Consider the following 22,084-nt stretch of genomic DNA (forward strand, 5'->3'; position numbering starts at 1 on the left):
TTCCCCTCTTAAACATATTTGGAGGAAGGGAGTCTGAGTCTTCGGTTATTCCTCAGGTGATGCACCTGAAGTGGAGTCTTCCCAAAGCAGCACTGACAGTCCACTCAACCACCACAGAGGAAGGAGTAGCAAAGAAAGGGAGAAAGGGACACCGGCTTCTTTGCAATAGGACACGTCCCTTGTGGGGCTGAGGCCGATGACAGGGGACACTGCTCTGGGATCAGAGAGGGATAACCCTGCCCTTACTGTCCATCTGACCTTAGAAGCATGATTTATGCACCACGTACAGGACCTGTTGCCACGCAGATGGGACCAGGATCAAAGTAAATACTCAGTACTTCTCCCCAAAATTTGAGTCTCCAGTTTTCCCCTCACCTTTTGCCCTGGTCTAAGTTCCATAAGGAGGGTGACCTTGAAAATTACCGCTAGGAGCCTTTCAGAAGACCTTACATTTACCACTTAAAATTTAACACATTCTTTTTTTCTACATTGTTTAGCGCCCTTTCTTTGGAATATTAAAAATATAATAATAAAAAATAAATTAAAAACCACCTCCGTACAAATTCTTCCCCAGAAGATACATCATTAACATGATCTGGAACAGTCATATCACAATTTAGTTGCCTTCACTCTCCTATTCCATTGCTAACAGTAAAGTCCTGAGACCTGGGATATTTTGTTTCTAGCCTTCTCTGCTTTTTCCTTCCAGGAGCTGTGACAGAGTAAACTGCTATTCTGTTTTGTTTCTGATACAGAAGACCTCCCAGGCCCTGGAATGTGGGTGGCTGGCATTTTAATTAATGTTAATGCCTGGACTAACCATCTTCCTCCCCAAATGATTTTTAGTAAGATAAATAAACCAGCAAACCAGAAAATAGCCATATATGAGTGCATGGGTTCTTCCTGGAAAAGGTATCCTTCTGGGTAAGCAGGCCAGCTCCAGGTACCAGGCCTGCCTCCATCCTCACCACCCCCAGTCAATTTGGAAAATTTCAGTTCAAGTACCAGTCGGTTGGGGGTCCATGGAGGGTGATATTTTTCCTTTGAATAAATAAAATAAATACTTCTAGAGATTCAGAATCCATTTGGAGTCTCCATTTCCTCTTTAGCAGGATCATTTTTATTTTAAGATTAATAATACCAGAATGCATTAAGCCATAATTTCACAACAACAAAAAAGATACTTGGCAAATGCCCTCAAATTCCTAGAATCCAGCCCTGGAATCAATCTGATATTTAAATCAACATGGATAACGCTTTGTTGGGTCAAAATATAGTCACAGTTTCCCCAGAGATATTGTGTTTCTTTTATCTTTTTCTAGTAAATTTCTATTTTTCCCCCCAACCTTCATGGTTAAGCATTTTATCCAGTTTAAACGATGGGGATTTAAATTGCTATTTTAGTGGAAGAGGCTTGATTAAAACCTGTGTCCTCATCAAATTATTGGACAGTGGTTCTTGGGCTCTGTTTACATTAGTGTCAACCTTAATTTAAATTCTGCATAACTATATTTGCTTCACTAAATGCATTCACCAGGAACACACCACAAATTACTTTGCATTATGAGCAGAGTCTTTGTCTATTGCAAAGTGTTTTGAAATTAGCACCATAAGTAACTAGCTGTAAGTGTCACTCGATCTCCTTAATGCCTCATTAATCAAACCCCGTGGCAGCTGATGTGATGTCCAAGCACATCTCATATAAGATCAGTATCACTTGCTCCTTGTTTCTGACCACAGTCTTTTAAACTTGATTCATTATTTGTGCCTTTGCCCTCCACTGTGGCATTCCTTCTCCCTCAGAGGCCTCTCAACGCATGCAGCTTTGTGCTGTATACCAGACGTATGGGCATTCTTTGCAGAAATTGACCCCCAAAACCCCACAAAAAAACAAAAAAAAAAAACCTCATTTCCCCTTCTGTGGAAATCCATGATCTTGAAAAGAGAAAAGTCATTTCCACAAAGGTTCAATATGATTTTCAGATCACTCTTAAAATGCCATAGGAGAAAAATTTTCTTCGGACAAGTTTTTCTTCATGTCAAGAGTTAGGGAGGAGAAAAGAAATACATTTACCTAAGAAGACTACTATTCCTTCACCTGGCTCAGTTTTTGTAAATGGTATACATTTAATCTAAGCACCTAATCAGGAAAGAAGATATGCTTGTGCTTTATTATGTGGTAGCATTTCTGTACTAAATACAAAATTTTAAAATCTATGCTTGCAAAACAAATGCATAACATTTTGTACTTGATAGTTTTATTATAATTCTTGTAGGGGAAAAAAAAAGGTTATGCCATCCATATATGTTTACACAAAAGCATAGCAAAAATGACATATATGAAGGAATCTTTTTTCATGGTCCCATCACACATTTGCAACAGTCTAAATAGAACCACCCCCCACCACCCCGCGGCCTCCAACTCCCATATTCTCTCCCTTCTTCCCTGCAGGGCAGAACACACACCCACACACTCACACATGTTTTTTAAACAAATTTAATACTCACTGGCATTAAAACTACTTAGCAGCTCTACTGGACAATGACCACACGACATTTTGCAGGATGTCTTGAGCCCGTGTGGGCACATGGGGTGGGCGTTTCCCGGCAGTGGTGGTGGGGGGGTCGTGTGGAGGAAGGCTCTGTCCCCTGTCATGGGGGTGATGCGTGGCTGCCCTCCCCCCGCACGCGCATAGCTCACCAAGGAGTGGCGGAGACCCGACAGGTGCTCTCATCTCCTGCGGCTGCTGCACGTGAGGTCGGCTTTCCGTAGAGCACTGTCTCAATGGGAGGCCTTTGGCTTCGTGGCCTTTCCTTCTGACCACCCAGCAGGAAAAATATACAGAAGCTTTTTTTTTTTTTTCCTGTGAGTTTTGTCTGTGGAAAACAAAACAAAACAAAACAAAACAAAAAACAGCATTGAAACTTTCTACTTCCCGCAGGTGGGTTTCTGGCCTGTGAACAATTAATAGAATCATAGTAAAACTTGAATTTTCTTCCATGTTCAACTTTTTTGCCTTTTCACCTTATAAAACCATTCAGGCTAAATAAACCTTATTACAATAGAATTAAGCATTGTGGCTTGGCTCCCAAAACCAACATTGGTGGCAAAACCCACTGAGTTGGAATACACACACAACTGCAAACCCGTGTTAGATTCTGACTTTAAAATGAATTTAATGTAAACCATACTTTGCGCTTGTTTTTGTATTATTACCATGTCTACTGTCTCTTACGGCATTTAAACTAGGCTCTGACTTTAAAAGAGCAAATGTGAAAGAACATTTGATTACATTTTAGGTGACATTTACTCTGATTAGTGGTATAATTTATGGCAATTACAAAAGTACATTTTATGTTCATCTCCAGATTATCCTAGTTTTAACTCTGATTCCAGCAACCTCTTTCCATTCCTATTCTGAACAAAAGAAGTTTGGAAAAGAGAAGAGTCCAAAATGATTTTTCAGAAGTGACAGATCATCAATGAACACAGTTTTTAAATTGCCAATTCACAACTTTCCCATGTTTCCAACAACCAGAAAAGCCTGGTTGTTTAAACCAAAAACTCTGTCTCAACACCCCCCCCCACTTTTCTTCACTATACACACACTTCTTTCTGCTTCTTTCCCCAAAAAGCAACATATTATCCAGCGACCATTACAAATCACTGAACCCTTCTATTTAAATGCCCCACAAAGACTATATCTGATCACTGCCTGGATTTAAGAAAGAAAGGGAAAAAAAAATCACAAATCAGATACAAACCATGTCATAGTCCTAGCCCCCCACACACCCTTCCCCCACTCCATTCTTCCATTCTCTCCCTTGCCATCCCCTTGTAAAATAAAAGGGAGCCGAGCCTAACCCATTACAGTAAAGGCACCCCGAGATTTAGGGGGATAAGTACAGCCTTACTTAGCTGCAATGCTGCAGCTGTGCTCTTATCTGGCCAAAGGAGACAGGGGACAACAAAAGACCCCAAAGAAGGGACGGTGGATGCATGGGAAAACCACTACCCCAGCATTGTGGTGCCCTTCTGCTGAGCAAATAGTTCAAACTGTTCATTCCCATCTTCTATTCTCTCCCTGGTACATTGTTTGTGCCCTTGCATTTCATTCTGCAAGGAAGGTTGCTCTCTGGGCCTATAAGCAAACAGTCCAGAAAAGAGCTAGCCAGCCTCTTCTCTTCCCGGGAGAACTAGCATTTTTATTTCGGCTCCAAGCTGTCAAAGACCTGGAGAGTTTATGTCAGTGTCCTGAATTAATTGCTTTAAGCTGGAGCAAGCTCCACGGGCTACCAAATGTCCAGAAGATGTTTATTAATAACGTTTCCTCCAGGATTCTGGCTCCAAGCTGTCCCTTGGTGGTGGCCTTTATCCGGCTACCACCCTCTCGCCCCTGGTCTCTTCGTACTCCGGGGAGGGGCTCGCCTTTTTCAGTCATCGTGACAAAATTTAGAATTGCCTGGGGTGGAAAATATCCACTTATGGAAAAGGACGTGTACGGTGAACATCTTTGTTCAGGCCCAGAGGGCCCCGGAGTTACAGAAACTGTGTGTGTGACCCTAAAGTGGGCTGGGGGAGAGAATTTGCAAGGACACTCGCCTGTGGAAGCTCACTTAGCCAGTACAATTAGAAAAGGGAGCAGAATAAATGGCTTCCCTCTGCTCCCCTTCTCTACCTCCTCCCCCAAAAGAAAATTCAATGAAACTGACAACATGATGCATTGTGAAGTTTTCCTGGTATTAAGGGGGGAAAAAAAAAACTCTTTAATAGAATGAAATAATAAACCAATTTATATACCGATATAAGACTAGGATCGTGAGTGCCATTGTGTAATTTTCCACTTGACTTTTCATTATCTACCTGAACAAAATCAATCTATATGTATGGGATCAACATACAATTCCAGAGATAAAAGCTGAAAATAAATGTGCTTTGCATATCCCTCAGATAAAAGACACAGTCCTTCCTACTGCCTTTTCTTCTCCAGCAGATGCATTTATAAAATAAATTGTGTGTCAAGGAAAAAAATGAGACGTACGTAGTGGTGTATCTTGAGTGTTGACTCCTTTGCTGGAAATATTGATCCCACAAATGAGCAGTGGTTAATAAGTACCCAGCAGATGATATCAGGTCTTTTGCCCTAGTTTACCCAGAGTGCAGTCTGGGTCAATGTTTCTCCCAACCAATCTCTCCACCAAAAAAAAAAAAAAAAAAAAAAAAAAAAAAAGACTTCCCCTATTAACATGGATTTAAGGCTGAGGACTTCAAGGGCTTTCTGAAGCCTCTCCACAGAGACAAAGCACACTAAAAAATCACATTATGTTAGAAACCCCCATGCAGCAAATGGCCAGCTTGTGAAAGACACTCAGTCTTCAAAAGGAAAGGAGAGGTGCTCTGTGGGCCTTGGGGTTGACATTTTTTCACTTGAAACAGGTTGAACTCTGTCCCTTCAATGCCCTACTTCACCCCAATAATGGAAAATGGCACTCAGAGTAATACAACTGTCCCCAAGCTGACCATCCCTGAGACCTGTGATTCCCTTCCTTTTGGAATGTGTCATCACCAGTGTGCCATGTGTGTGCCATGATGGGGAGATGGCAGAGGCCTTGGTGTGCGTGCCCTGGGCTACTCGTGGGTCCTGTCAGGGTCAGGGTTCCTTGGGGAAAGTGCGCCTGCTCTGCTACTCCAAGAAGCTCACAGGGCCTATGTACATGCTGCCCACTCTGCTTTCTACAAGGCAGGGCCACAAAATCTTATCAACCAGCCAAGAAAGGCCCACAAGGGATGAATACTGGAGCACCTTTCACCCCAAGCAATCACTCTGCGTCTGTGGATTTTTTTTTCCCCTGTCACTGAAAAGTAATGACATCTTAAGATAGTCCCTCACTTTTAGGCCAGGAATTTTTATAAAAATTGGCCACTCATCATTATTTACTCACAGTAAGCTTTATTAGTCATGGTAAGAGACTTCATGGAAGGTTGAAGGTCTACTTGGGCAACCTAACCATCACAACTTCAATTTGCACTGCAGGGCAAATCAACACTTTCATATTTTAACATCTTTTGTCGACATATTCTGATGCTTTGTGGGTCTGGTAGTTTGGTCCAAGGCGGCAAGTCTCGATTTCCATGTGCCCCCTTCCCTTTATCTTGAGAGCTCCAGGTGCATACACAGCACCCATCTGGACTTGGGCCATGGCCTCTCTATTAACAGTCTGCTTTTGTGTCTCATTCCTCAGTTGATACTCTTTGAAAACTCAGAGGAAAGCATCCAGGAGCAATTCGAATCTGACAGCAAAGGTATGGCCTGTTGGAGACACTCTTGTGACGGTCAAAGTTCAGCCTGGGGAGAAGTTCATGTACTTTCCAACACGTGGGACTCTTAGAAAAATAGTAGCTTCCTCCATCTCATCTTTCTGTTCTGGTTGCTGGGAACAAGCAAATCTAGAGAAAACATAAGAATGCAGTCAAGGAGAATCAGGCAGTCATTCGAATTTTGTTTGAAAAGTGAACTATATATATCCCAATGGTATGTTTTGAAGAGTTTCTATATTTTCATTAGAAAATTGATGTCTTCCATGCCTAGAACATTTGGCCTCAGTGAAGATATACATGCTTTATTACTCCATGATTCAAACACTTAATCGGCATCATAGAGGACCAGTATAACACAAGAGCTTCACCCATCCTATGGAAAATCTTTTCAGAGTTTTGTACGACTCCCTGAGCACCAGAACCAGATGTTCCTACTTCCACAGCCACACTTGCTTGTGCTGGAAAATGTTACTGCTGAGTGACTTTGTAACCATTTTGTTAGTCATGGGCAACTTTCCATGCAGTAGCAGAATCCTGACACAGAGTCAGGCCACATCCATGTTATTAGATAAATATTTACTAAACAGAAGAAATGGAGGTGTTTTAAAAGGTGTTTTTAGTAACCATGTCAGAGTTGAGCTATCTTGATGTTATTTACCAGGAGAAGAAGAATGGATAGTCAGAAGTTCTCTCTCTCTATATATATATGCACCTACATTCAGATAAATAGAATTAGACAGAAAGTTATCATCAACTTTGCCTAGCTCTGGTGTTTTCCATACATCAACAGTTGAAAATCTTTAGAGGAGGAGACAAAGGATATAAGCAATTTCAGGAATGGGGGTGAAAATATGTGTACATCGGTCTTCCTGGCAGGAGGTAAAAAATGGAAAAAGACAAGCACCTCAGGCTGTTGGCACACCACAGTTGTTGAAAGCCTAACAGGGTCTGGAAAACTGAAGAAATTACACATGCATAAAGACAGGCTGGCTTGATAGTATATCTGCCTTGGTATCTTAAGCTACCTTATTTTCCCCTGAATAATTGCTTCATTTTTCCTTTCCCGTGTGTGCACAGCATCTTGGAAAATAACCAAAGTGCACAGTGTTGTTGATCTCCATTACCGCCAAGAGACACAGTCACAAAGCCTCACTGTGTCCCTTCACTCCAGACTTGATGGAGAAAGAACGAACCCATTTTACAGATGAGGAACTAAAATGCCACTCCTGCACCATGGAAAAGGCACCCTTCATAAAAGCCAAACTGGGAATGCTTTTCAAAGCTGTTGCTTTTGCTTTTTGGGGGGCAGGGGGAGGTGAGGATGGGAACCGGGTGAAATAAGGCCCTCATTTAGAATCTCTTGCACAGGGATGCCTGGGAGGCTCAGTGGGTTAAAGCCTCTGCCTTCGGCTCTGGTCATGATCCCAGGGTCCTGGGATTGAGCCCCACATCAGGTTTTCTGCTCAGCAGGGAGCCTGCTTCCTCCTCTCTCTCTGCCTACCTGTGATCTCTATCTGTCAAATAAAAAAATAAAATAAAATAAAATAAAGAATCTCTTGCACATCCCTCTAGAATCATCCACTCAAGCTCAGTGAAGATAAAATTCCTCCTCCCAGTTCTCTGAATTGTCAACACAGAAATCCATTCCAAAGAGGAAGCAATCTAGAAAGAGAGTGAGGAGACAGCTTTGCTGTGCTCTAAAGATGCTATAAACTTTCCTTGGTACTTACAATTTCCTTCAAGTGGTACTAGATCAAGAACATTGTTTTTTTTTGTTTGTTTTTTGGGGTTTTTTATGATGAAAAAAAAAAACACTGTCATTTACACAGGGTGACAGTTTGAACAGTGAATCAAATTTTCATTTTGAACACATACGGTCACTGTGGAAAAATTACTGGATTATAATACTGTAGAATGCTGGACAGTGTCTAATACATGCTGTGAGAGACCCTCTAATTGTGTCTCTGTCTTCTTATCTATCTTGAGCTGTTCAAAAAAAAAATGTTTAATTTGGAGAACTAAATAAAAAATCAGTAAAGTGAAATTAACATTTGACCCATCACATACCACTTTTTGCACAGGAAACTTGCCAGGAGAAGGATCTTTGTTCATTCTGTATCTGTTGCAACTTTTCTTGGTTTGAAAATGTTTCAAATTTCATTCCTTAAGTATGTCCATATTATTTAACAATAAGAACTATATGTCCCTACTCCTTTTTTCTGCCATGTTACTGTACACAAAGAGGACATAATACCAAGGAAGGAAACAAGTTTCTTTTGAAGAAATATGAAAGCAGTTGCTTTGTTATATAACGTGAGAGTGATAGTGGCTTTATGACAAACTCCTTTAAAATAATATCCTTCCACAGATAGAGTGTCAGACACTCTGTTTTGCATAGGACTCCAAGCTGCAGTGGCAACAGTTGTATAGAAGAGGGTGATGTAATGGGGGATCCATCAGAATCGAGTCAGGTGTTCAAATATACTTTATTTTCTTTTCCACAAATTCTACAAAATGGAGATGTGAATTCACACAGGCTCACAGTGAAGTTACTTAGTTCTCAATGAAGCCATGGTGTGGTTATTAAAAAGGAACTGTCTGTTCTAGGCCCAAATGATGATTCCTTGTTGAAAGCATCACTTAAAAGTTCAAAAGAAGTATTTGCATCCCAGCCTGGGGAATGTGTTTTATTCCCAATTTACTCACCCCTTTAAAATGGTTAACATTGGCTGTGGACTTACTAGATAGATCAGGAAAAGCATGGGAGCATCTTTGCACACTGTGAAATTATAAAGCCAAAGAACATTTTCTCTCTTTTTGCTTTCCTCTAGGAGTTAGGGAAAGAGTGAGAGGACAGTAGAAAATACACGAGGAGTCTTTTGACTTTGAGGAAAGATAAGCATCCATTTTCAAGGAATTTGAAGAGTGAGAATGCTGGTCTTGAAGAATTTCAAAATTAACTTAAGCCTGATTTAAATACTAAATACTGAGGTACGATTTCTTTGCAGTTGTGAGTTTCTTTTTCCTATTGAGTAAAAAAGAAAAAAAATGAAATGAAGAAAGGCCAGGGAAAAAAGGGGGGAGCAGATTATTAGATATTTTGTTTGATAGCACGCCAAGTAGTTTCCCACTAATGAAGACACACTGGATTTCACAAATTCAAATGTTACTGTCTTAGCTAACAAGTCATGCCATACCCAAAAAACAGGCTTGAATTGATGGCTGATTTTATAAAGATTTTAGGTTAGATAAGAGAACTTTCTGGAAAATTACATAATGGCTTGGGGTGGAATTAAATAATGTGGTTAATTCCATGTCCATTTGGAGCTCATTTATGTTTACATCTTTCTTCTATTTTTGCCCGCTTTCTGCAGCTCCTGTATGCACATACAGATGGTTACATTCTCATACTGGGCACTGAGAGAAGGTCACATGCTTTACATCCATGGCAATTAGTTCCCTTTTTAAAATGGAAAATGTCATTAAGTTCTTGAATAATTCAAGAGTAGAGGTCACAATACAGTGTCCCTTTTGGGGGTCTTTATGGTGCAAATGGCAAAACAAGGCGATCCTATCAGTAAGAGTAGATCTAAGGTTTACAATGTAGCTCTATTTAGTGTGACAGGAAAATTAAATTACAGGAGGCACTCATTCATTGTCACCCGTTAACAGGCTTGGGAAAATTGTGGATCCCTGGGGGCAAATCACTGACAACGTTGGAGGCAAATAATAATATTTCATTTTAATTGGCTGCTGTTTCCTTTGCTTGATTTTAAAAATAACAAATATAAACATGCCCCCACAACTCTCCTTGGAAATGGGATCCTGAATCTCCAAAACACGACCACAACTTATGGGTAGATTTAAAACTCTGGGGAACATGGGTTGTTTACTCAGCCATAGTTTAGCTAGTCTTGATCCAGGGCTTCCGGGAAAAGAAATAAAGGGGCAAGTTTCAAATAAAAATTGGCTTCCGCTACTCCCCACCCTTCCCCTACCAGGGTTCGTGGGACTGGACTTACTGCGTTTCAGGAACAGGGTCTGCCCCTCAAATCTACAAGGATTGAGGAGGAATCCAGGAGGGAGGACCAAGTGACGCGGAGGCCACCAGTTGTCTCCCCTCCCCTGGGGACAAAAAGACCGCCATTGGCGATCCCTGGCCTGACCACGCTTGGGTATTCGAACTGGGGAAAGCGCAGGCTGCGGGGCGAAATGAACATCCTTGGGGTCATCAAATGAGGTAGAAGTTTTTCCAAGTCCACGCCAGCACATCCAAGTCGTCGCTGGCATCCCCAGCCTCCCCACAGAGCCAATTAACACTGCTGGGCATGGCTGCCTGGGTCCTGCTCCTACTCTAGCCACCCTTGACCGGTTCACGCAGAGCGCCGCCGGCGGTTCCACCTGCACGTCCTGCCGCGCAGCGCGAGCCGTGCGGGCTCTCTCCGAAAGTGTCCGCGCTTGGCACCTGCTGGAGAGCGGCGGGCGCGCTGGTTTTCTCCCAGGCTGCCGGGAGATGGGGGAGGGGCAGGAGAGGAATAAAGTTTGCAGGCTACTTGGGGTGGGATTGGCCCCATCTGGTGGGTTGGCCACTTAAGGTTTGTTCCCTGCACTTTAGAACTTGGAAAAAGGCAACCCTGACCCGCCCCCGCTCCTTCTCCCCACCGCCTATTGCTTTATAGATCTCTTTCTCTTCTAAAAAATGGGTTTTTGACACTTCCCTTTTTCGGCCTCCTCCACGAAGACCCTGGGAAGTCCTGCGTTAACGAAGGGAGCACCGAGAGGGGGGCGAAGCAAGGCGCCACGTTTCCAGCTTCCAGGCTTCCCAGACGTGGGAAAGCCCGCCCGAAGCACGAGGAGGTTCCCGGGGCTTTGCCGGCAGCTCCGCGGACCCAGCGTTCTGGCAGTCCCGGCTGCGCAGACCCGGGGGTGCGGCCGGGAGCCCCAGCACCGCCGCTCGCTATCCTTCCGGACCCGCACCGCCCGGGTCTGGAGCGCACAGCTTGGTTGGATTCCGCCCGGCAGTAGCACAAGGTTTCCCCGCCGCTCGCAAGCGGCAAAACCGTGCCCGACAGCCTATGGCTTGGGGCTCATTTCGGAATTGAGGAAAGAGGGTGCCGCTCGGTTTCTGAAGCACTCCCGACTTTAGTAACACTAAGTAAAGGGAGACAATTTTTAAGAAAAAGTTCTGTTCCAACGTGGTTGATGCCTAGGACGAACGACTGATGCCTGAGCCTCAATGTATTTCTAAGAGAAAGAATAAATTTCATAACTGCGGGGGAGTGGCGGGTGGGAGATGGAGGGGAGCAATTTAGGGTTTTTCATTTTCTAAACGCTTCAATTTAAGCAAACACTTGGGGGCTCCAAGCCGCTGTAATTCCAAAGACAATTTTCCCGGTTTTAATTTGATTTGCATTTTTCAACTTTGATAATATTCAATTTCATGGCTGAATACACATGTAAACACTGTTAGGTCGTGTTTTTCGCCCCTTGCACCAAACAGAATATCGCTTATTTCAGAGAGCCATAGGAGGTTACAACCTGCGTCCCAATATCTACGAGTTAGAATTATCCTTAATTATTTTTCAAAACTTAGCATGGCTATGCCTGGGCTCCAGAGAAGGTGAACTATTACAAAATATCTAAACTACTCCCCAGGTGAGGGGAGATCTGCACAAACATTGCAGAAGGAAAGAGGTAAACAGAACAAATTCCTCTTCTACATAGAATCTAGTCCATTTTTACTTGGAGACATTTAAAAATATACTTTATTCACGGGCTTAATCCAAAAATGATCAATGAACTTGCTACCCCAGAAGTATTTTCAGTGTAAATTTCATAGCTAGAAAGACAAACCTTGAGAAATACAAAGAAATCATCATTGAAAGGAGAGATTTAATTAACATCATTGAGCTATTTTATCAAGCATAAAATTCAGAGGCAAATATGAAGTGAAATTAGGTAATTAGCTTTAGTCCGAGCCAAGCTGGTATTTAACAAAATAGCATTATCAATAACAATGAAGCTAGAATGCTGTGAGCTGCATGTGAACAGCTACACCCAAGACCATAACACAAGTGGTCGAGGGGAGGACACTCTGTTATTCTTCCCTTTCTTCAGGACACAGCATAGACTGTACAGGATGCAGAAAAATAGCTGAGTCTTGTCAAATATACAGATGGTTTGGCACATAATAAATAAATCAAAACCCCAAGTGTATTTTATTCTCCTTCACAAAACTGTACTAGGAAAACGGAAGGGGTTCAAAGAAATGGCATACGTTATTGCTTTGTACCTTATATAATAAAATAGCAATTATTTGCAAAATATCCCTCATTAAAAAAATATTTGCTTAATATGCATGATTGTGGAACACTCGATATTGTGAAAAATATCTCTATCTGAAGTCCTAAGAATTTACCCATTACAGTATCTATTTTCGTTTGTTTTGTTTTGTTTTGTTTCCCTAAAAGTGGATGTCTCATGGACAAAATTGGGGACTTAAAAAAAATAAAAGATATTAGAGTTTTGGCATCTTGGGAAGAATAAAACCAGGTATTAGATCTGTAAGACTTTTAAGAAGCTTTCTGCTGGAGGCTGGCTGATATTGAAGAACTGTATGTGAAGCTGAAGTATCTAATTTGAAATGATTTTTTCGTGTGAAAGGAATTTAAACAAATAAAAACGAATTCCATTTGAAATAGGACCAACTTGGAAAAAGAAAGTTCCTTAATTTTTAAGAACACATTCGTTGCAGGCTGATTGTGTCTAACACCTTCAGAGAAACTGTGCTTTATTTATCATTTGATTCCTTTTTCTAAGAATTATTAAATTTTAAATGGTCATTGTTTAGGATTTGCACTAATCTTTTATATTGTGATGACTGGCAATTATGTCTTTCTATTTATTTTACACAAATAGATGGCAGAGTGCGCACGTTCAACACAATCACTTCAGAGCGAACCTGTTCCTACAGATAGAGCTAAATGAAGGGGACCTAATTAAAACAAATGGTCTATTCAGAGAATTGCAGATTGTGGACAATAGGAAGCATCTTTGTCTTTTGCTATTAGTAATTGGAGTAAATGGGGATCTTGCTAAGAACCTTAAAAGTTTGATCATGGGAGTGAGTTTGCCAATTTAATTCGCCTTTATCCCTGAAGAGATCTGTATCCTGGACCCTTCTGTCCAGTGCAGCATTGCAGACAGGGAATCCGCCCCTCAACCCCCAACTTTGTTGAGCTGGGTCTGAGCTGCACCGAGCTTATCAAAGACAACCCAGACCTCGGGAAGCACTGAGGGTGGGGGAAGGGAGGCCAAGGAGGAATAGTCCAAGGAAGTCTCTGGCAAATATTTTAGTCAGGTGGGAACTTTCAGAGGTGGCAGCATGAGGAACCCAAAGGCACAACCCTTTCTCAAGAGCTTTCCCTACAGATTTAGGAACTTGGGAGGCTATGTCCTTTGGGAGAGATGTGAGTTTTTGCAGGATATGTATAGCCCTACCACCCTGAAAGACCCAGACACTGGGTGTGGGGAGAGAAGCTAGCTGGGGGTGTTTGTTATAAAGGGACTGTGGTCTGACTATCCTTTCCTGATTAACAAGAGTCTGTGGGAGGGGAGGAGTGTGTGTGTGTGTGTGTGTGTGTGTGTGTGTACACACGCACAAGCTCGATGCTGGACGCGCGCGCCTGTTTGAGACAGAGAGAGAAAAGGAGAGGGATTCAGCTGAACGTAAGGAAGAAATCCCGCAGTTACTTTTAGTTGTTTACTGAGCAAGGACAAAATCTAAACAGCGCTTTCCACAATCAATGAAAGGATCGCCTCGGGTTCCAGAGTTGAGCTCCCTAAATGAGTCTGGCATTCTGATAACTGCAGGTTAGCACCTGAGATCAGCTCCTTCCCATGGCTCGATGCTGGCACGAGATAGGGAAGCATCTTGTTCCTGAGCTCTGGGAAGGGAGAGGCGAGAGGGGGATTTAATTGTTTGGCTGGGTGAATTGAAATGTCCTTTTAAAGCAAAGAAATCAAGAGAGATTGGCCTTTAATTGGCAAACTGCTGGTGGGAGGGGAGTGGTCATTAAATGGAGGGTGGACAAAATATAGATTGGATGTCTGCTCCCTGCATGTCCCCATAAACAGCCAGAAGATTGCATTTGTCCCTTTTCAGACAGTTCTTAGGAGGCTCAGCGCTCAACCTGACTGAGTGACTGTCACTCTGGATGCATTCTCCCCACCTCAACCTAACCCCGCAAGTATCCACTTTAGAGTGGAACATGGTTTACTCTAGAACTAATGCACTTCCCAGAGTCGGTTATTCCATGCCCTAGACATCGTTGTGTATGGCAATGGCCTTAGAATCCAGTTGTCCAGAGCCTCCCCTCAAATCCCAAACTGGAAGATGATAAGTCTGCAGGAAACCTCACACCATTACTGGCCTTACTGGCCTTCTCTTCCAGTAAGCTGAAAAGAAAAAAGGAGACCTTTACTCCAAGCGGACCCTGTTCATTTTATACTGTGTCCTCAGGGCCTAGCGCCAGCAAGAGTCAGCCACCAGTTCCTACACACCCATGGGTCCATGTGCAGCTGCTAGGTGGACACTCTCTTCGCTCAAACTGCAGGCCTACTGAGTGCTGGGCCACATCCCATCCTTCCTCTGTGATGGAAGCAGGCCAGTCCTCCTGGGCCAATATCCTATTCAGGGGCAAACCTCTGAGGCCCCTGTTTACCCGGATCTGCATTTGTATATATGTGAGGGCGAGGCAAACTCTGGGGGCTGGGGCCTTGCTCTTCCTGCAGCTGGGGCAGGGGCTGGGACAGCACATGGAAGCCCAGCTGTGTGTGATACATGCATTCCAGCTGTGCTGTCACCTGTGCCATCAGGCCACCAGGTGTGGGTCATGGGGAGGTCAGAGGCAAGAGTCTTTCAGAGCATTCCTGGCCTCTACTCCAGAATCCCCAGTAAGGAATACCACTGGCAGGCTACATCTCAAGAAATAATTTGGTTCTGTGCATTGTTTAAGCCCATGTCAGGTTGTTTTTTCTGCCCTTGACTTTTTTTTTTTTCTTTCTCTTCCCTGGCATTTTCTCTTTCTGATCACACCATAGAGGCCACCTAGCTGCGGATTCCTACCCCCCCAGCCCCCCCCCCCCCCCGCTCTCTCCACCCCTCCAGCCAAGCCCTCGATTGAACCTCTGGCCACTTTGAGAAACCATGGTCACAGAGGAATGCTGTGTTGCTCTGAGAGAGAAAATAAGAATCCAGCCTGATCTCAGACATAACGCATCCTAATCCCTTCTAGGACAGGAGGTGGGGTCTCTGCCATCCTAGCAAGGAGGACCCAGACCTCATTCTTCTGAAGATCTTCCTGTTTCTTTCCAGCCTTCTCCTAACATTCCAGCCTTCCCCTCTACCAACAGCAGCTCACTGTATTCTAGAGAAGGCAGGTTTCCTACTACAATGGAATCAGAGAGTTCTGTGCCCAGGGTCAGAGGAGGCCACTAGAAGTTAAAAGAATATAAAGTTGCAAGACTTGAGTTCAGTGCTGAGCTCTGAAGTCGGAACAGGTTCCCTCACTTCTCTCAAACCCAGGTCCATTACCCATAAGTTCTGGATTCTACTGGTGGGGCATGGGAAAACTTAAATGAGGTCATGTTCATGAAGACACCTTGCCCAGTGTCTGGCACAGGGGTGACAGTACTCATTGGTGGTTGAAGTAATACAATTGTGATAAAGAAAAGAGAGGGGTGATGCGTGGTGGGTGGTGGGAGCTGAAAAATATTAAGAAGGTAGGATGAAGGGCACAAGTTTTGCCAAGAAGTTGACTCACTTTTCAGTATAGAGGGTGAATTTTCTCAGCTGAAGTTACAACTTCTTTCGTTTGTGAATGGCTCAGTTGAACATAATTCAGAGTTGCTGGCCAAAGGAAAATACATAATGGGTTGGTCTTTTTTGTTTTAAATTTCTTAGATAGGGTTTTAAAAGACAAAGCTTAAGCTTGAGTGGAAGGAGTCCCCATGTTGACATCCTGATTTCTTTGCTAAAGATGCCTCTGGCCTCCATACAGAACTCCCTGTGACCCAGGTCCTGCCCTAGCTGACACTGTACCCTGCTCCATCATGGAAATGACATATAAGCATCCTCTGCCCTTTCCAGTTCTCCAGCCACCCACGTCCTGCTTTAAGTCCTCTCAAGCCTTCTCCTCCAAACTTCTCAATATTATGCGTCCACTTCCAAGTAATGTGCTTTTAACAACTATGTCTTCAGATTAGCAATGTGTGTTCTTTTTCATATGAGCAAAAATTTCCCAACAAAATTCATTATATAATTATGTCTGCTTTGTGAAAGAGGAAGGGATAATGGATTGAGATCATCTTTCTAACGAGATAACAAGTTGAATATCACATGCACACAGTCCTGTTTTGATTTGCTGGGGTCATAACCAACCCTGGCCCCAAAACATCCCTGCTTATTCTTGAACCCTGTGGCTTTATTCTTTTCAGATAAATGAAACAATAGAAAAGCTGATTTACCTATGCAGGAAGTCAAGCTGAAGCAGAATCCTTTCTTCAAAGAGAAATGAACCACAGCAAACAATTTCCCCTTCTTAAGTTCTAATGGCAAGAAATACTCCAGTATTTCTTCCTCACACATGTTGGTGATGCTGAAATTTTCCCTCTCTGTTTAGTTGATGTGTTAAATTTAAATAAATATGATGATGCTGGTATGGTGTCCTGACATCAGAGAGAACTTTCCTGCCTCTAATTAGCTTCAAGAGGGGGGTAAACCCCAGGCCCTTATTCCAATGAGAATGTGAGACCTCTACTTTTGCATGAATGAAAACAACTTAATTTGTGTTGCTTCTTTTAGCAATCCAGCTCTCAATTGTGTTATCTGACAGTAAAATATCATCCCTTCTTTGGTGGGGGGGGGGACATAAGAAAAGGAGAGGAGGAAAAGAAAGAGAAGGAGGAAAGGGGGAAGAAGTGGAAGGGGAAGAGGAAGAAGGGAGAAGTGTAAAGGCTAAGTTGTCAAAGCATTTTAATGGGAACCTGGTGAGGAGGACGAAGGCATGTGTGACTAGTTCAGGTCTTGCTGGCAGTGAGCTCAGAGCTCTGAGGATGTGGAAAACAAGCCAAGTATTGTGACGATGTGCTTGTAAAACATCCCTGCTCTCTCTACCTGAGCAGGAGATGGACTTCGGTGGCAGCTTCTTCTGCAGAGGATATACAAAGAATCCGAAATGAGCCCCTGGGTGCAGGGGCTGAGGGGGAGGGGAGAATAGGAATCACCTCCAGTCTGGCAATAGGGACCACGATGGAATGACAGCTTGTAAAATAAGCCTCCATCAGTCTCCCAGGAGACAGCCGGCTTCAACTTGGGTGTTCCCCGCTTGTTAGCCTCAGTCATAATTGGTCTCTCCTCCCATCCCACGTTGTTGGTTTTCTGTGTGTGGCTTTTGGTGTGAGCGTGTTAGGTCATCAACAAATACAATGGCGGGAGGGGGCGAGGGGGGACACACATGATTGTTTTAAAGAAGAAAGGAGAAAAAGGATAAGAGAGTGGGCAGGAAGGCTGCGAACAGAATGGGGAAGATGCCCCAGGATTTAGGCTTCCAAGGCAACCTCTGGAGAGCTCTGGGGTGGGGAGCTCCCTGGGAGTTTTGACAAAGGGAGAAGAAGCCCCCTGGAGGTGGGGACCCTGCTGAGCTCCATTGGCGATGAGCATCTATTCTGTGCAATTTTTGTTTGCTTGTTTCTGGAGGTGACTGCAACACCCTGCCCATATCCGGTGAATCTCATCAAAAAGGAGTTTTTCAAAAAGACCCAATGGTGGCGGCATGCCCTAGGAAGGATGTAGTCTGAAGCCAAGGGCCTAAAGCTCAGCCCCAGGCCCTCCAGGGACAAGCAGGCACACAGGCACGTTTCAGTCACCCTTTCTCCATCTATTTCTTTTTAAAGTTTCTCCCACTCTCCTCATGATTTTTTTTTTTTCCTCTCTCCTTCCCTCATGTTTCTCCTCTTCTCAGAGGAAAACTCATCCTGGGCAGGGGGCTATGAGAAATTTGTTATCTGAACTCTGTAAAGCTGAGAGTGGTGAAGATACAGCACATTGGTTTTGCTCAAAGGGGCCATGGAAGGTTCTGAGAGCCTCAGATATTTCGTTACTATAAGAATAACTTTGGACGGGGGAAGGGAGCAGCAGAAATGTAATGAAAATCAAATCACAACTTTGGGGAAGTTTTTTCTTGTGTTTGTGTTTCTGTTTTAATTTTGCTCCATCAACCCTTGGCAGACTGGGGTTGCCATGGTGCTGTGGCCAAGGCTGGTTTCCACAGTGTCCCTGACCCAGCAAAGGCATTTGGGGTCTCAAATCTTGCTCTTCTGCTACAGCAGGGACAGCAAATTGGGGGTGGTGGCTCTGGTGTGTGTGCGTGTGTGTGTGTGTGTGTGTGTGTCTAGGGGCCTTTTCTACGCTGCAGGACTTGGTGCCCACAAGTCTGTGGGCATTAGCTAGCACAGACCGTCCTGCAATGTCCAGGCCCATGGTGGGTGGGTGACTGTAAGAATGCTCCCTGTCCTATCGCCTCTGGCAGGGTGAAGATTCACAGCCAGAAAAGGCCCGGTCGCTTCCTCTGGACGTTCTGGTTTATACACTCAGGACGACGTATCTGTGCACCTTACCTTCAAAGCCCGCAATACCTCCAGACCCCACGCTTAGGAGAATGAGCTGCCCCTGAGAAAACCAGTTACCCCGAGGTACCTCCAGGTACCTTCTTGAACAAACACCTGTTCTATGCCCTATTAAACCTCATCTCTTGCTTCTCCCCACCCCACCCCTACATTAAAAGCCCCCCCCCCAAAGCACTGAGGACCGGCTTTTCTTTATAAAGCCGGGAGGGAAGGCAGGCGATAAAGATCAGGCGTTTAAATTGTCCATTTGGAAGATTACATCTCTTCAGCGACGGTCTTTCTTTCAAAACTCGCACTGAATTGAGGGCCGCAGCTACTCCGCGCCCGGCTCTCAAAGGCCGGACACCTTTTCATTCGGCCGTGAGTGGGCTGGGCTGGGTGACCTGGAGCCATCAAAGGCCCGAGGGAAGGCCGTTAGGCGACACTCGTCTAATGACAAGTAATTGACGGATTCGAGGCCGCACATTACCAGCAGAACGGTGAAGCATTAATTATTTAAAAACGATTAGTCTAGGCGTATGTCCTGCAGGCGTTCTATCTTGTTTAGGGAAGATAACCGTCGCGAGCCGGAACCCGGGCGTGGGAGCTCGGCGGGCGCTCTCTCTAGCCCGCCGCTGGTGAGGTGGACAAAAGTGCCAGGGCCGGGGCGCCAGGGAAGGCAGGGAGGGGGCGCCTGTGCTCCCCACACAGAGGTGCCCACATAACTGACCCTGCCAATCACAGGGACCTATTTCTGCCCTTTTGAGTTCGGGATCTGGTGATTCCGGGGCAGACGGGAAGAGCGCTTGTCTCTCCGCCTGGCGAAATACCTAGAAGTCTGCGCGGGCTTTAAAAAAGGCCGGATGTCTAGCTCTTTAAAGCAAACACCCTAGGGGAATTGCAAATTTCAGGGAACACCTGGTAGACCCCAGAGGAAAGATACTTTTCCAGTACCCTATGCCCTGCCCTGGGACCCCGGGTTCCTGCAGTTTCAACTGGCAGCTTTGGAACTTTTAGCTTTTCGGAGCCGGTGCCTTCCCGCCCGCGGCAGTTAAGATGCGATTGGTTCTGTTCGGCCCTCCAAAATCCCGTCCTCCCTTACCGCAGCGCGCCCCTGCGCCGGACAGCCTCTGGGAAAATGGAGATAAATGGCCTAGTGGCCTGTTTCTCTCCCCTCCTCCACACCCGGGGTCCCGCTTGTAACCCGCGAGGCTTCCAAACCTGTCTGTAGCTGTGCGCGCCTGTGCGTAAAGGGCACCGGCCGCTTCTTGGAGCTTTCTTGGAAAGGCCCTGTCCCTCCCCTGATGCCTCGCGGCGTCGATCCCCACTGTGCCCGGTTTAGGGACTTGAGGCAAACGCTTAGACCAGACTGGAACCCAAACGCCAGGTTTTGGGGGAGGACTTCGCCACTCTCCGGCCTCTGCCCCGCAGCGATCCGGTACCAGCCCTCCATTTTCCGCTGCACCCACCCCAGACTCAGAGGCCAGAAGTGTTCCACTCCCACCCTTTCACTGTCCTTGGGAAACGTGAAGCCGTCGGATCGAATCCCCAGCCCAGAGGCGATGCAGGAGTCTGTCCTGGCTTCCACAGCTTCAGGGCCTCAAGAAACTCTGTATGCTCAGACCCCAGACTGAGTCTGTTTGCAACTCTTCACCCCTTCATCCACCCACACCGTGCAGTCTCAGAAATCCCCGGAAAAAAAAAAAAAAAAAAAAAAAAAAAAAAAAAAAAAAAAAAAAAAAAAAGGCCATCTCACAAACCCCAGGTCTCTTCACCGACTTAGTTTCTCACTCCCGAACCCCCAACACCTTGCGTTGGAGCTTTTAGAAGGTTAAGGGACTGGCTGGGGGAGGGGAAGCGCGCGGACGGGAATGGGGGGCGGACGCTGCCCAGGGGACCTGGTTATGGCCCCAGAGTGGGCGCGCTCCCTACCTTCGGTGTGGCGGGCTGGCGGCGGAGCGTCCAGCTCGCGGAGGGAGGCGGCCAACTGCTCCGAGCCGAGGCATCTCCGCATTTATTTGAGCTCAAACCGAGCGACTGTTGACTTTAGCACACAAAGCAAAGATTTCACTGCCCGCTAGTTTAAAAATGAATATTTTACCAAGATATCGATCAGCGTTATAAAATTCAGTTAAGTACAATGGGATCCTAGCAAAAAAAAAAAAAAAAAAAAAAAAAAAAGAATAATAAAGGAGGGGGAGGCAATATAATATCTGTGCAAATTTGCTGAAGTGTGACGTGGCATGGAAAGTTTACCCTCCTGGAATTCGGATCTAGAATGTTTTTTTCGGTTGTTTACTGACTTTGTTTATTCACAGATCACGATTGCTTAAACCGACGCGCGGACCGCGCGGGGAAAGGGAAGAAAAAGAGAGAGAGGTAGGAAAAAAGAAACGCTGCACCCTACAATACTTAGAGTTGGGGAAAGCGGGAGGAGGACGAACTGTGAGCTAGAGAGCTTGGAGCCCGGCTGGGGGAGGGGTCTGAGGCGGGCGGGGTGGGGGCGGTGTGTGTGAAAGACACCAGAAGCGCAGAAAAGCCTCCGAAAGCGCCCCCTCTCCGACATCCTTTTTATGTATTCGGACAGAACTATATCTTATCGGCCGGGATCAGTGGAGGGGGGAGCGCTAAGTAGTTTAAAACGACCCTCGCACAATGGGCGTGCGATACGAAACATAGCAGGTTAGGGCAGCGCTTTCAGCCTCCATTGTCCCCCACTCGGCCCCCGGCCCTGCCTCTCGGCTCCTTCGCCACGGGAGCCTTTTATGTGATAATGAAACACATTTCAGGCCGGGCTCACGACGTGTGTGTCCTTGCCAGGGGGAGAGACGGGCCTGATTGCTGGCTGTGGCCTCCGGATCCCCCCCACCCCTCCCCAATTTCTCTTCCTTGTGTTCCTGGGACAATGTGGCATGTTAAAAAGGGATTTGGAGCCTGGGCGAGGGGGGGGGGCTGATGCGAGGGGAGGGCAAACCCCCTCAAGCGCGTGGGAAGGCCAGGTCTTGAGGGTGCAGAGACCTCGCAAGGTGGCAGAGGGCGAAGGGGGGGGGGCTGTCTCCATGTCTCCAGAGTAGGGGCGAACCTGGGACACTCCAGGTT

At 45.3% G+C, this 22,084-nt stretch overlaps 1 long non-coding RNA gene across 1 annotated transcript in view; it reads right to left on the bottom strand.

Annotated features, from left to right (window-relative positions):
- Positions 1-21,090, bottom strand: part of LOC101681516 — a 32,316-nt gene extending 11,226 nt beyond the window's left edge. Inside the window, exons 1-3 of the long non-coding RNA XR_001179746.2 lie at positions 20,918-21,090; positions 5,944-6,448; positions 2,702-2,877 (exon numbers count right to left, since the gene is read on the bottom strand). This is a non-coding gene — a long non-coding RNA (uncharacterized LOC101681516). The remainder of the gene's footprint in view (positions 1-2,701; positions 2,878-5,943; positions 6,449-20,917) is intronic.
- Positions 21,091-22,084: the final 994 nt, after the last annotated feature.

Source organism: Mustela putorius, unplaced genomic scaffold, assembly GCF_011764305.1.
Source record: "Mustela putorius furo isolate JIRA1106 unplaced genomic scaffold, ASM1176430v1.1 tig00000253_pilon_pilon_pilon, whole genome shotgun sequence".
Taxonomy (NCBI): Eukaryota; Metazoa; Chordata; class Mammalia; order Carnivora; family Mustelidae; genus Mustela; species Mustela putorius.